Consider the following 14,888-nt stretch of genomic DNA (forward strand, 5'->3'; position numbering starts at 1 on the left):
GGGGGGAGAAATGGTCCTCTGGGTCACATTTTGCCAGTAAATCAGCCTCCTTCCTTTCACATCCTGGGGCTTCCAAAGAGGCAGATAAATAGCTTCTTGCTCAATGCAGAGAGATAGAGGGATGTGGTCCAGGAATGGTAAAGCTGACAGGTTGGGGTTCCTTAGTGGACTGCAGGTGTTTCTAGAGCGTGTCCTTTGCATTCACTCCCTCCCTCACTCACTGTTGAACCAGTGCCTGGCCTTGGTCAGGGGACCCTAGGGTTACAGTTCAGTGTCTAGTGTCCGGGGTAAAAACGGTCCAAAACTAAGGGCAGTGAACTCAAAGAGGATGGGCCGAACACAGAAAAGCGAGAATGCTCTAAAGGAGTGAAAGAGCAGCACTAGGAGCAAGCAGGCGTAGGAAAGAAAAACGGAGCAGAACAAAAGAAAAAACCTGGAGAATAAGTATTTCGGAAAAACAAAAGAGAGCTGCTTCTTTTTTTTTTTAAGTTTATGTATTTATTTTTAGTAAAAATAAATAAACGTGGGGCTTGAACTCACGATCCCAAGATCAAGAGTCGCAGGCTCCTCCAACTGAGCCAGCCAGGCACCCCAAAAGATTACTTCTAAGAATGTGCAGCCAGGGCCGTAAAGGCCTTGTAATAGAATAACTGGACACAGAATCCATGCAGAAGGCCATCACCTCTAGGGACACGCAGGATGGCAGGAGTGGACAGAAGCAGGAAGAAGAGCTGAGACAGCCGATCCGACTCTGACCTAGCCAGCCCGAAGACAGCATGTGCTAAACTCACATCTGTGTCTGTTTCATAAGTTCAGTTATCCATTTGCCCATCATGGACAGGAGAGAACCTTCTAGAAAGGTGCAAATATTCTATATTGTGATAGAGGTATAGTTTACATGAGCAAATCTATTTGTCAATGTTACACAGTTTAGATTTCTGCATTTCAGTGTTTGTAAATTTCACCCAGAAAAAGAACTATACAAAGTAACCAAGTGGGAGGAGCTGGAGGTATGGATGAAACAAGAAAGAACAGTTAATGACAGGCTAAGCATACGTGGGGGTTCATTATATCATTTGGTTGATGTTAAATTTGGCTTGAAGTTTTTCATAATAAAAAAGTTGTGTTTGTTTTTTTCTTTAAGTGCCTATAACGTGTCCTCAACCTTTGTCCTCAAGCAAGTCCCTTTTGGGTTATCAGCAAGGCAGCTGAGACATAATCTAATCCAGTCATCCTGTTATAGATGAGGAAACAGAGGTGCACCTTGACTTGTTCAAGGTGTTCTCAGATATCCCGCAGCAGAGCTGACACTCGACTATCAGGCTGGAGCAGTGCCCTTCTGACCTTCTCGGCCGTCACCCACTTGTGGGGAGTCAGCTGGAATTTGCCCCTCACCCTGGGCTGCCTTTCCAACCCCCAAGCCCAGGGAGGTGCAGGGAGGCCGCGTGGGCTAGCGGGGTGTCTGTAAACTGCAGACCACTTGGCTCTCCTCTGTTTTCATTCTGAAAGGTAATCCTGAGTGTGCAGAGAATTCCCGTTAGGTCCCTTAGCTGCTCCTTCCAAAGGCAGAGAAGGAAACCCGGACAATGGAAGATTTCCAGTAACCGAAAGCTGAAACTACAAGGGGGCCAGAGTCCCAGCTTGGTGGCCAACAGAGGTCTTGCCTTAGGGCGGTCCCCTCTCTTGCCTTGGTTTCCATTCATCTGTAAGAAGAGATCGAAGACTTTCGGGTTCTGTTACTTTATGGGGTTGTCAGGGGGGTCTCAAGAGGTGTGTTGGGAAGCTCTCAAGAGGTGTGGCTAGGAAAAGTAAAAAAAGCAGTCACAGGAGGTAGCATTATCAAAGAGAGGGAAGGGCGGGAGGGGGGAGGCAGGGAAGCAGGGAGGCTTCTTAAGCAGGATTCTTTTTTTTTTTTTTTTCAAGTAGTATCTTTTTTTTTTTTTTTTTTTGATGTAATGTTCCATGATTCATTATTAAGCAGGATTCTTTAAGTCTTTTGGGTTGTGCCTCAAGGAAAGACTTTGGGAAGGGGGGAGACACAACATTTATGGAATTCTCTGGCCAGACGTAGTGTTTTGCTTTCTCCATGATACTTCGTTTACTCCTCAAAATACCTTGTGGGGACTCGGGTACTATGATTTTGCTCATTTTCCAGATTTGGAAAGAGGCACAGAGAGCCTTAAGCTGCCCAAGGCCAGACAGCTGGGACGGGCAGAGCCGGGACCCAAAGCCCGCAGTCCTGTGGCGGGAAGGCCACACCCTCCTCTGGGGGCCGAGCAGCTGTGGGGGTTCCCGGTCACCTGGGCGTCCGAACCGACTCACCGACTCACCGTCAGGAGACCTAGCCTCTGAGTTCCAGCTCAGCTGCTTATTAGCCCCGTGACCTGGGCCGGGTCACATGGCCTCCCGGACCCTGGGTCTCTCCAGCTGTCCCACAGTGATAATAAGACCTGCCCCACCTACCTCTCGAGAAGGAGGTGAGGATTCCTTGAAATCACTGATACTGCAAGTGTTTTGAAACAGCTGCAAAGGGCGACAGAAACGAAGACATCACGATTATTTTTTCAGAGACGCATTCCTGGATTATCACATGGGGACATGCCAGCTCCTCATCCCCCTGGCCCCCCCTCAACCCCGACCGGTGGTCGGAACCAGGGCCCGGGCGTCGTGCCGAGTACTATTCTGCTGGAAAGGGGGGTAGAGAGGGTCACAGACTGTACCAGCTTCAGGATTCCCCAAACAAACCCATTAGAGTGTTGGCGTCAGGTCTACCCTAGGCCCGAATTTCCATGAGGGCCCCTTTTTCCTGTTTGTCCTAAAAGAAACAGGCTTTCAGCTACTCGGGCAGCATTTAACTGGCGATCGGCCCCAGCGATAAGTGCAGCACGCTTCACAGGCTCACGTGGGAGTAATTTGTACCCAAGAGCAGTTTATAATCTCTATCTTTGAATCCACAGTCAGGGAGCTCCCTTTGCAGTGACTAGAGACACAGTCTCCCCATAAACTGTACCCCCCTTCCATCCAGGCCTGAAATAACTAAGGAACAAGAGAGATGAGAAGCAGGCATGAAATAGCCAAATGTGTGACTAGTTTATCTTCTAAGACTGCAAAAATTAGGGGTGCCTGGGGTGGCTCAGTCGGTTAGGCATCTGCCTTTGGCTCGGGTCATGATCTCGGGGTCCTGGGATCCAGCTCAGCATGAGCTCAGCACGGAGTCTGCTTCTCCCTCTCTCTGCTCATCCTCTCTCTCTCTCTCTCTCTCTGTGTGTCTCTCTCTCAAATAAATAAATAAAATCTTAAAAAAAAAAAAAAGACTAAAAACTCAAGGACAGGACGTTTCAGTTTATCTGTTTTGTACAGCCCCCCAGTCCCTCACCCTGTGTACTTGAAGCACTTAGCACAGCCCGTCACACCAGAGCACGGAGAATGTTTGAGAAATGAATGGAATTAGGGGGAGAGAGTGCAGGGGTTTTACAGGCGTCCTGGAAGTCAAGGCAAAGCCAGTGTGTGGCTTTTCCACAGGGTTTGTGCCCCTTTGTTACGCGCACCCTCCCCCCTCCCCAGACCCTCACTGTCTACCCACGTTCCGTGCTGCTTTCAACTCCAAGCTTAGATCGAGGACTGTGTGTTTCCAAACCTCAAATCAGGAAACAAGGCCGGACAGAGTATTTGAAACCGGGAATCTATACTCCAGAAGGATGTGTGCCCCTAGGTTTGCACTTGAATTTTTAATATCCTCCTTCTGCTTTTTGGCAGATTTTGCTCCACCCAATTTGCCAGCGGACAGCTTCCCTTACAGAGATGAGGTGGACTCCTCGATGTATCTGGGAGACCCCAGGAACTCATCAGCAGACCTTCTCACCACTCGCCCTGCGGCTCGGCGGTCCTCTCCCCGAGACAACCACCCACTACTCACAGCACAGGTGGCTGGACAACCAAGCAGGCTCGGGATTCTCCCCGAGGGGCGAGCCCTCGGGTGCCGGGCGGGGCAGGAGGAGCCTTGGCTTCTCAGGGCACTTCTGCCTCTCACCAGCGGTGTGTCCTTGGGGAGGTCACTGCTCTCTGGTCTCACTGGAAAGTGAAGGGGTGTGGTGGACGGCAGGAGCTCCGAGCCTGATTGACATCTTGCAATTCAAGCACTCAGCGATGGGCTGTGAGAATTTACCCACACACTCTGCTTTTCCTCCTGCAGTGTGGGGATAAACCGTCTGGCTCCTATCTAAGGCGAACCCCTTCACTAGCCACGAGATCCCATCCCCTCCCTCCGGCAATGCTCTCTCCTCTCCCCTGCATCATCTGTTTTTCCCTCCTCGCTAAATCATTCAAAACAGCCTATCGGTGTACTTAAACGTGGGGCGCCTGGGTGGCTCAGTCAGTAAGGTGTCTGCCTTCGGCTCAGGTCATGATCCCGAGGTCTTGGGATCGAGCCCTGTGTCAGGCTCCCTGCTCAGAGGGGAGCCTGTTTCTCCCTCTCCTGCTCCCCCTGCTTGTGCTTTCTCTCTGCCAAATAAATAAATGAAATCTTTAAAAAATATATTTAAATGTGCTATCATTCCATCCATATTAAAAAGCGTCTCTCCTGACCCTACATCCCCCCCAGCTTCTCTCCCGAGCCTGTTTCAATCCCTAAGAACTCTGTCTAAACTGTTCTGTGTTAAGGTCAACAGCCCTACCCCCCGCCCCCCGCGCCGGGTCCCCTGCTGTGGTTAAACTGAAAGGTCATCATTACTCTTCATCTTACTTGACTGCACAGTGAGGATTAGCTGATCATTCCTTCTCCCTTTGACACGTGTTTCTCTTGGCTTCCAAGACACTACGTTTTCCTGGTGATTCTTCAGGGAAGGTTCTCCTCATCTCCTTCACCTCTAAATGTTGGAGGGTCCTGGGGCTCCATCCTTGTATCTGTACCCAATCTTCACCAAGCCACCGGTGATCTCATTCAGTCCCATGGTGTTAAATGCCATGTGGCTTAGCCTAGCTTCCTCTAGAGGCAGAACCTTAATCAAAGGTTTGCATGCAGGTAGTTTCTGGAATGAAATTCCAGGGAGCAGAAATGAGGGACAGGGTGACAGAAACAGATAAGAAAGGAGAAACCAATTCAAGAATGCATAATTGAGCTGACCACCACTATGGGATATGGACACTTTTCTCCACAGAATCTTCTAAGGAGATTCAGAACTGTCCATCAAGGGATAAAAAGGGATCCACATTTCCCCGTCAGCTTCCCTTCACCATTGGCTAAGGGCGGACCCATGAGCAACAATTCCCCCATCATTCTGGGTTAGCCATATGGTGGCGCTGAGGGAGTTTCCATGGTTGTCCTGCAGCACCCTTGTACAGGAAGCAAGAAGTACACACAGAGGTAGGGTTCACACTCATTGCAAATCTGCACGACATCAAGCTGGGGGAAGAGGCAGGGCCAAGAGAATTTAAAGAAGCATCTGATACACCATCTATACCCCAATGGCTCTCACCTTTCTATCTCCAGCCTGCACCTTCCCCTTAAGTTCCAGACTCACGTATCCACTGCTTACCCTAGATTTCCACTTGGTTGTCTCCTCAAAACCTGCTTCATTCATTCCCCCCTCACCATCTTCATTAATGGCAACTCTATCCTCCAGATGTTCCGTCCTTCCAAGGCAAAGACCTTGGAGACACCCTTGAGTCTGCCCTACGTGAAATCCATCAGTAAATTAAGCTGGCCTTACCTTCAAAACATTTCTCAAATTGGACCACTTCTAACCTCCACTCCTTGTCCAAGCCATACCACCAGCTCTCGACTGGATGGCTGTCATTATCCGCTAACCAGCCTCCCTGCTTACTCGCTTATCCACTCTATTCTCCATTCTCCGCAGCGGCTAGTGAGCCTTCTAAAATGCATGTCAGATAATGTGGCTCTTCGCCATTTCCCTTCCCCTTCCCCGCTTTGTATACCTCCTTCACAATTATCACTATCTGACATAATATAAACTTTCTGTATTTACATATTCAGTCTATTGTTGTCTCCTTCTACTAGAATAACGAGAATTTTTATCTATTTTAGCCCCAGGACCTAGAACAGTGCCTGTTACATGGAGCGAGTACAATAAATATTTGCTGACTAAAGACCGTCTAGTCCAAGCTCATGCAGTTTACACATGAGAAAACTGTAGCCCAGAGATGTGACCAGGCTAATTACACTGAACAGCCTTTTTTTTTTTTTTTTCCCTTTTGCGAGGCCTTCTCCATGCTTCTACTGGTGTTCTGAATAACTGGCCTCCATTTTCAGCAACATTAATTGTTAGTTATTATTATGGATGTTGGCCGTCTAGCCAGTCTGAGCAGCAGTTTGTAGTCAGGCTCAAATGCACCTCCACGAAATCACTAGAGAACAATTCCAAGGCACTGGAAGCATAAGTAATCCAAGATCATACGGTATAAAGACAGCAAGCAACAACTGAGGGAATTCAAAGTGAGGGAGAGTCTCTGGGGTGTTTTGAGAGAGAAGTGCAACACTGAGATTCCTGCGGGAGAAAGTGAATATTTCAGGTGTGGGAGCAGCCAGATTAAGGAAGACAAAATTACTAACCCCTAATCTATGCCATTCTCTGCCCCTCCGTTCAGCAGGGTGGAATGGGCAAGTGTGACAGGACTTTGTGATTGACCTGGGGGGTCAGTTCGACTCGGCTGTGTTCTCACTGTGTGACCTGGGCAAGTTACTTACCCTCCCATCACTGCTCTTTCTTGTCCTGTTGCAGTGACCTGGTTCAGGTCTCTATCTCCGGGAAGCTCAGGACACAGTCGTCCCCACCGCCAGAGTTTGGCACAACGCCGGGCACACAGTCGGGCCCCAGGAGCATTCATTCTAGTCTCAATAACCTATACTGACAGTGATGGGTAGAATTCAAGTGCGTGTTGACGGAAGCCTGAGTGGGGAGAGTGGCCATGAGAATGGGCAGGGTGAAATCACTGAAAACCTGGGGGAGAGACAGCAATTCTTTTTACATAGAAATTCAAGAAAGCACTGGGGCGCCTGGGTGGCTCAGTCAGTGAAGCGGTTCAGCATCTGCCTTCCGCTCAGGTCACGATCTCGGGTCCTGGGATCGACCCCCCCCCCCCCCCCCGCCCCAGTCCGGGTCCCTTTGTCAGGCTCCCTGCTCAGCGGGGAGTCTGCTTCTCCCTCGGCCTCTGCCCCTCCCCCCAACTTGCGCATGCATGCGCACTCTCTCTCAAATACATAAATAAAATATTTTAAAATAAACTAATTAAAGAAATAAAATCTTTTAAAATTAACTAACAAATTAAATAAAATGTGAAGTGGTGTCAGTAATATGCTTGTGATTAATTCCCCCATCCTGTTCTGGTCAATTCTTCATTTAAAATTATGAGGGGACTGTCTTTGAAGTTTTCAAACGAAGTCACTTCACAAACACTTACACAAGTTTTGTCTTTCTTTCCCTGGAAAGAGAAGAATCAAAGACCTCAGGGCTTTAGGTAAAGTGAAGGGTGGGCGAGTGGCTGCTTTGCAGCTCCCAGGCCAGGACAGAGAAGAGGAAGAAACCAGAATGCGAGCGCAAGTCCTTCAGCCCCCAGGTGAACGATGGTGCCCCGTCCTGAGATCTCCCCTTGTGGCTTCAGGAAGCTACCACCAGGCGCTCCACTCTCACCCAGGGGCTAAAACAGAAGATTGCCCACCTGAATATTAAATCAGAGATTACCACTGTCAGAACTAGAGCAGAGATAAGAAGGACATTCTTTTAAAAGGGCTCAGCGGCTCCAGACGAGGTAGTCCTGAAGGAATTTGGGCACACAGTGAAACTGCCAGTTCCCAGGCCCCGCCCCAAACCTCCTGAATCCCAATCTGTATTTAACAAGATTCCCAGGTGATTCCTGTGCAGATTACACTTGTAAAGCCTCCGTGAAAGGGAGGACCAGAGGCAAGGAGAAGGAGGAGTCACAGAGGCTCGAGTTGACCGTGTGCAGGTATCCGAGCACTAGCTGGCCTGAGAAGGGGGCCTTGGCCAAAAGACCAGGAATATTAAGGTCCCGCAGGCAAGGTCATCCCTGCCACGGAGAAGGGTGAGTCTGGATAGCCAGCCCAATGCTCTTCAGCTTTCAGGTCCTGACCACTCCTTGCAATCAACCTGTGCTCCCCAGACCCTACTCCAGTTACTACTTGGCTTCTACTTACAGGACACAACGTGCTGGGCATATTGATGCAAAGACCTTTTTGCGTCCGACAGACATTTTTTCTAGTTGAAAACTGAACTGGCATTTTTCTTTGATATACGAATCAAACAGAGCCAGAGGAGGGCAGACTTCTGGAGTCTGATCAATGAAACTAGGTGATAATTAGACAGCCCTGTCCAGTCCAGCCCAGCCAGCCAGGAGGCCTTTTCCAATAACCGTATCTCATCTCCATCCCTCCCCGATCCTAGAATTGCTAGCTGTATCACATCCTTTGGCTCAGCTAGTCCTCTGGCGTCACATTGCTGAATTCCACACTACCAACTGGTAAGTTCCCTGAGGGCAGCCAAGGTCTGCGACTGAAAACAAACTTGAAAGGATGGCTGGCCATGAACTTAAACCCAGAAAGGAAAGGAAGTGCCTGCAATAAAAGAAACCACGATTTTCTTGTCTGCGGAGTATTTCGCTGAGGTTTTGGTACTAAAAAAACAGGTAGCACAGTAAATGTGGACCAATGAGGGAATGGTTAAGTGAATTGCGGTATAGGTATGTCCCACATATATTGACAAGGTGCCATTGCAGTTATAGTCCGCGTGGATTCTGTGTGGAAATCTGGAAAATACTCATGATATATATTCTGTGACCATCAGAGTCTCAGCAGGAAACAGATGGCGCAGTCAAAATTGGGAACTTTGAAGAGAGCTTAATGAAGGGACTGTCTACAAAGGTGTGAGCAACGTTTGGAAAAGCAACAGAGCAGAGGGAAGCTGTTTCCACTTCCAGGCTCGGCCTGAAGGGGTAAGCGGGGCCCTATAGGAACAGGGAGAAAAAACTACCTGGAGAAACGCCTGGAGGGTCCCCCAGCCAGGAGTTGTGGCCTTTTGTGGAGGGACTCTGCTAGTCTGCAGGGACATGGAAGGGAGGGAGGTGGGGAAGGCATAGCTCTCAAACCCAGCCAGAAGCCAAGGAGGCAAAAGGGCACACAGCAGACCGCTGGAGCGCAGAGCAGGGTGAAGGCGGTTGGTGAGAAAAACCTGCAGGAGCGAAGGGAAGATGCCCAGGACCATGAATTTACGGGTTACCGGGGAGGGAAAACAAATCACAATGAGATGTTTGTGTAGAGATGTAACAGAGATGTTAACACTATCTGTGCATTTGAAGAGATCCGAGGGAAATCTACCCAAAAGGCAATCATTACCTTATGAAGACGCTGGGGAGCGGACTGGGGATTTTGGTAAGATGGAGGGTTGTTGACTTTCAGCCATTGATAACGTGGCTACGTTACTTTTCTAATAAAACGCAATCAATGAGGCGAGCGGAGGAAAAGCGTCTGGGGGAGGAGGTGGGGCAGGCAGCCCCTGGAGGCGCCTTCTGGGATCCTTCCGATCGCTTGGTTGTACAAAAGGGAGACATGACTTGCTCGGAGTCATAGAGCAGGTTAGCGGCGGGCTGGGAGGCAATCTGGATGGGCTCTCCCCGTACCCACGCAGGTTTCCAAACGCCCCACGCCACCCCTCCCCGCCTCCCCCCTCCACGTCCCCCCCCTTTCTCTGCTGCCACAAATCCTTGAGCTACTCCGAGACTCCGAGCAGCTCAACAGCCTCACACCCTTAATCTCACTGTCTGAACGATAAATCCTGCAGGACAGCCCGCTCCATTCAAGCCCTTCACACTCTCCTTTGAGTAGCTGGGTGGTCTCTTCCGCCGAAGCGGGGGCTGCTTGCCCTTCCTTCCACTTAGCATTCCCCCAGGAGTCGAGGACTTCCCGGGAGCCAGGCGCTCGCCTCCAAAACAATATCCAGATACGACACGGCCCTCCCAACCCCCTTTCAGGGCCAGACCATAAAATAAAGCCGCGTGGGCCTTGCACCCCTGGACAGAATCCTTTGTCTGGGTTGGAAACAGCCTGAAAAGATGAAAGGGGGCCTCCAGTCCGACCTCTTCACCTCTTGTTATCTTGTGCCTACTCCCTTTAGACTCTCGGAGGCAGACAGCAGCATTTTCCCATGGTCGCTGGGGTTAACAACGTCTTAGCAGCTAGCAGAGAGCGGAATGTGAGGAATGTACCTGCCTAAGGGGCGATTATTTTCATCAAGGACAGGCTGAAATGGATAATGAGGTCAAAAACAAACGCCATCTCTTTCTCAAAGGACTCTGTAAAGAGAGGCTATTAGATATAGTTCATTAGTTAGGGGGTGGGGGGGAGAGCTACTTTTTAGACTGCCGCTTGAAGAGTGAGGAAGGCATTTTGCCAAGTTGAGATTCTTTCCAAGTCAGCGGGGGGCTAAGTTTAGACGCAGATTCAAGCCTTTATATATCCGATTTTCGTTCAGGTACAGGCAAACGGTGACATCCTGGACTCAAAGGGAAGCTTTGCAAAAAATGTATCATAACTATACAAGTGGGGTCCACGATAAAAACAAAAACAAACACACACAAAAAAACACCTAATACCCCAAAATTGAATTTGGAAAACTGACAAACCAGGGTTTACATATAAAAATACATTTATCGTACGTTAGCGTCTGTTTACAATGGCCCCTCTCTCTATCATCGCTGCCATAACCGTAAATTGGGCACCAACCTCCCCACCCCGCACCCCCAGATTTTCTCATGACTTGTGAACTAGAACCTTCTCAGCCCTTTGCCTTCCAGCCCATTCTGCATCCCCCATAGGCTCATCTGAAGCCGCATGTTATCTCTGCCCTCAAAAACGCATTATTCACCAGGGCGGAATGTGAAAGGTATGTGCTTCCCTTTTTCTCGACACCACCATAAAGGAGAAGTTTAAATTCTAGATGGCATTTAAGGCTCTTCAAAATCGGAGCCTAATTAACTTTCCATTTGGAACCCCCCCCCCGTACCCACCCCACCCCACACATATTTAGAAGACCACTTTCCAATAATACCTCCAACTTTGTGACCAAGGTCTCAAGGCAAATGCCTTGGGCTGTGACCACGTACAGTAAACTCTCGCTATGTTTCGGTTCTTCTTTGGGGTTAATTTTCCCATGGAAAAAAAACATTAACCGGAACTTCAGGCTTTGTTCAGTTTACGCACAATCACTTGCTGGAACACTGTGGGGAGGTAAAGGCCAAAGCCAAATGGGTGGCCTCCCAAGAGTGCCCCGTCAGACAGGAGGGGGCCTGGATGTGAACACACAAATACACACGTGAGAAAAAAGCGCACGCCTCCAAAAGACAAACCTACAAAGAAAAGGGAAAAGAATCAATGGGGAAGATAGACTGCAGTGGTCAAGAGCGCGGGTATTTCTTAACGAGGGCTAATATCTTCACGGCTCCCTCAGCCTCAGCTTCCTCACCTAGAAAATGGGTTGTTGTATTAAAATAGGAGATGTGAGTAAAGCACTCAGCAGACTGCCCGGCATACGGTACGTTCTATAAATGTTAGGTTTGACAATGATGATATAGACGGACACCTGCACAAGTTCTTTGCTGAAAAAAACAAGCCTGCTGCCTGCGCGACATGCTGGACTCACTCAGGCTTTGTACCTTTGCCCCAGCTCCTCTCTGGGTTTGGAATGTACTCTCCCCTCCTCCTATCTCTGTTCAAAGGACACCTTCCCAGACCAGCCCCTCACTCCCAGCCCAGCAGAAGGAATTCCTCCCTCCATTAAGGGACATAGCTCCATGATGGCGTTTCTCACTTTGTATGAATAATGGTTTGCTTAGATTTTGGTCTCCAGAGTTAGAATATTAACCTCTAACCCTATTATTAGCTTTGGAATTCTCAGTGTCCAACATAGTCCCAGATCTAACTGGCCCATATGGGTATCTGTGGAAGGAATGCACAAAGAAAGAACAAAGAAATGTCTGTAGGCTGCGTGGTTTCACACCAAATCCCACCCACCTAGTTTCTCCACCATCAGACCCCTGCCGACACCTGTTTGAGAGAATTGTCGGTGTTTGAGAGAATTGTCGCTCCCAGAGGCTCCCTGGGACCTATGAGGGCATTGCTGCATTTTCAGCTGTTGCCTCCACCCCACCTTGTGTGACCTGCTGACCAGCTGGAGATGCCGCAAGGAGTTTGACTCAGGGTGGCCAGAAGATAGTTTCGTCCCCGAACAACAGAATTCAGTTACAGGTTAGTGCCCAGACTGCTGCTCTAGCAAATGTCTGCAAATCGATCTGTAGAACGTAGTTTATTAACACCAACATCTTGGCGGGCTGGCATTCATTCTCTTTAGTTCCTAGGAAGCTCAGAGAACAAGGTGATAACAGATCACTTTCCATTTTTGTCCAGTAGTCACGAAAGATACAAACGATCCCGGTTCTTCTCCCTAATTCCAAGTATTCATCAAATTCAAGGGGACATACGGTCTGTGGTCTTGCAATAGGACAAAGACACTAGGTCCTCACAGGAATAAAGCTGGTGACCTTCAGCTCATTAGCACCTGTGACATGGAAGTGAACTTAATGGGCCCCAGTCAGAGCTTCGGGGCTGCTGGAGACAGAACGCAGGGCGCTAATACTGGAGAGGTGATGTGAGAAATGATTAGTTATGAAATGATCCAGTTAGATTTCAGTCACTTTAGGAATTCACCGCTCATTCACTGTGGGAATATGCAGGTATGTACATTTCCGAGCCTTGGCTTTTTTCATCTGCATAGTGGGGATGATAACCTACATCAGAGGCTGGAGGCAGGAGGATTAAATGGGACAATGTAACCTGCAGGTAGTGATTCCTTAGTAAAAGGTAGTGGAAAGCTCCAGGCGTAAAGCCGGAGGAATGCTAGTCCGGTAAATAAGCAGAAATTAGGGAATGTGGATGCCTGTGGGTTGGGAAGGGAAGGGAAAGGGGAGGATGTCTGCTCTAGAATAAATGTTGGTCTCCAAGACAAGGGCAGGGGGAAGGACTGAAGTGAAGCGGTGGGTGTCAAGGTGATGAAGTCATCTATCACAAAGTCTGGGCGGTCCCTGTTCATCTGATGGCCCCCAGCTTCCTAGCCACATACCCTGCCTTGTCCTACCTGAGCCCTGCTCTGCGAGATCATGCGGATTCCTCAGGGAGACTGGGAGGGTCACTCAGTTATGACTTTACATTTTAAGTTCTCTTTTTTAAGATGTTAATTTATTTATTTGAGAGTGGGATGAGGGGCAGAAGGAGACACAGACTCCCCGCTGAGCAGGGAGCCCAATGCCAGGCTCCATCCCAGGACCCCGGGGATCATGACCTGAACCGAAGGCAGACACTTTATCGACTGAGCCACCAAGGCGCCCCTTAAGTTCTTGAGGGAAATCTTGGACATCATTAAATCCCACCACACCATTTTATCAGTGAGGGAACTGAGGCCCAGAGTGAAAACTAACTTTGCCCCAGGTCATCATTCCAGTCCTGCCTCTGCCACTAATAGGCTGTAAGGCTTTGGGCAAATCACTTTCCCTTTCCCGAGCCTGCAGTTTCCTCCCCCGTAAAATGAGAGGTTCGAAGTATTTAGAGATCTAAGTTCCCTCCAAATGACTTTTGCTGTATTAAAATAATAGTTCTTTCTACCACTCTCAAGTTTAGACATTAGATTCCTCACTCCCTGCCCCATCTCCCCCCCACACCCATCTCACCCACAAAAAGTCAAGAAAAGACATGTTTGGATACCTTTTCAGCTTAATCTTAACTGAGTGCTAGTTTTCACCAGGGGTAAAGACAAGAGGAGAGTGGTCACATAGAAGAAAGTGCTAGATGCTGACGGCTCCTGGGCGCCTGCCCAGTGTGCCCAGCCCCTGTGATCCAGTCCCTGCAGGGCTAAGCGCTGGCAGCAGAGCAGGGATAAATAAGGCCAGCGATCACCCCTTACATGGCCATCCCCACGCTGCCCGGAATCCCTGGGATTACGCAGGCTTCTGGAGGGCTTGGAGCAAGTGCACGTCACCTGCTGCGGCCACAAGTGTGCCTGGGCTTCTGCAGCCTCCGTCTTGTGACTGAGGAATTTTTAAATGGAAGCTCTGAGCTCACAAAAAAAGAAAATGTCTCCCTGATGTCACACAGTTGCTGCCAATTCATCAGCTCAAGTTAAAGGTCAGAGAGGGGGAAGCCACCGCTCCAGGGTCCTGCGGCTGCTCCCTCAGATGGGGCTTCCCTTCCAGCAGGCTTCCCGCCAGTCAGCCAGGCCGGGCCAGCGGTGGAAGCCAAGCCGAGAGCTGTTTGCATTTCCAGGGCACGCACAGAGGCAGTCCTAACACCGCTTAGCTGCTTCTGCCCTTCGCCGACGTGAACCAGTTCATCCTCCCGGCCCTCTCCTGCCACCGCTCTCTTCCGCAGTCTGGGCACACCCTGGAACCCTGACCCCACGCTGGCCTGAGGGGCCTTCCCTGGGATCACTTCAAGGGTAAAACCAATTTGGCACCGAAGTTTTGGGGGGTATTTTAATAACTAAATGCATTGTGCAAAGAGCAAAGAGTAGGAGTCCCACGACTCAGGATGACAGCCTGCTCCCCTGGCTTCCATGGAGGGAGATCTTTGCAAGTTACTTAACCTCTCTGAGCCTGCTTCCTGACCTGGAGAAAGAGGCTAAGAATACCTACCTCACAGGGCCTTCCTGAGGATTCAGCGTGAAGCTCTGCTACAGGGCCTGGCATGTTTTAAGTGCTCAGCAAACGTCAGCTTGGAACCAAGACACGCAGGCTACATAAGCGTCTATAATGACAGGGTCCCCGTCAGGATTCACGGAAACAAATATACAGCAATGAACACAGCACCCAGCGCT

The sequence above is a fragment of the Ailuropoda melanoleuca genome, chromosome 5 (genome assembly GCF_002007445.2).
Source record: "Ailuropoda melanoleuca isolate Jingjing chromosome 5, ASM200744v2, whole genome shotgun sequence".
Classification (NCBI taxonomy): Eukaryota; Metazoa; Chordata; class Mammalia; order Carnivora; family Ursidae; genus Ailuropoda; species Ailuropoda melanoleuca.